The sequence below is a fragment of the Triticum dicoccoides genome, chromosome 7B (genome assembly GCF_002162155.2).
Source record: "Triticum dicoccoides isolate Atlit2015 ecotype Zavitan chromosome 7B, WEW_v2.0, whole genome shotgun sequence".
Lineage (NCBI taxonomy): Eukaryota > Viridiplantae > Streptophyta > Magnoliopsida > Poales > Poaceae > Triticum > Triticum dicoccoides.
In genome coordinates, this window is record NC_041393.1 from 336,367,710 (window position 1) to 336,368,147 (window position 438).

The window sequence follows — 438 nt, forward strand, 5'->3', positions numbered from 1 at the left end:
AATAAAACAACAATTTTTTATGAAGTGGGGGAGATGAAAACGGGAGGAAAATGTCAAATAATGTAAATTGCAAGGAGATGAGATTTTTGATTAGGAACCTGGTAGATGTTGATGATGTCTCCCCGGCAACGGCGTCAGAAATTCCTTTTGATGCGGCTCGAACTACGTCGGTATTGTCTGATTTCGGGTTCCGGCAAAACCCTTGAGGTTTGAACACTGGGGTGCGCACGAAGATTTCCCCCTACTGAATCTTGCTCTCAGCCTCGCCGCGATCCCTAAGCTTAGATCGATGAACTCACAACACAAGAGACACAAGATTTATACAGGTTCGGGCCACCGTTGTGGTGTAATACCCTACTCCTGTGTGGTGGTGGTGGTGGATTGCCTCTTGGGCTGATGATGAACAGTACAAGGGAAGAACAGCCTCCTGAGGAGAGG